The sequence below is a fragment of the Penaeus monodon genome, chromosome 25, assembly GCF_015228065.2.
Source record: "Penaeus monodon isolate SGIC_2016 chromosome 25, NSTDA_Pmon_1, whole genome shotgun sequence".
Taxonomy (NCBI): Eukaryota; Metazoa; Arthropoda; class Malacostraca; order Decapoda; family Penaeidae; genus Penaeus; species Penaeus monodon.
Genome location: NC_051410.1, coordinates 39,523,300 through 39,523,567, shown reverse-complemented (window position 1 = coordinate 39,523,567; position 268 = coordinate 39,523,300).

Sequence of the window (268 nt, the reverse complement as noted above, 5' to 3'; positions counted from 1 at the left end):
GATGTGGCGCCTCTGTAGGCCTTGGAATCCCCGTCTCTTGAGGGAATATTCCAGATAGACGTTTTCTTTGGTCCGTCTTTTTAAAATACACATGAGAGAGGGATTCCTTAGGAAGGGTTTGTAAAATTAATGTGTTGATGAAGAGGGTATGCTGACACGAGAGGAGATTATTATACAAAAAATATATACATTTCCTTCGCGGAAAGACTAGGGTTTGCGAACGCGGCTTGAGAGAGGGAGAGAGGGGGGGAGGGGAGTGGTCAGCAGT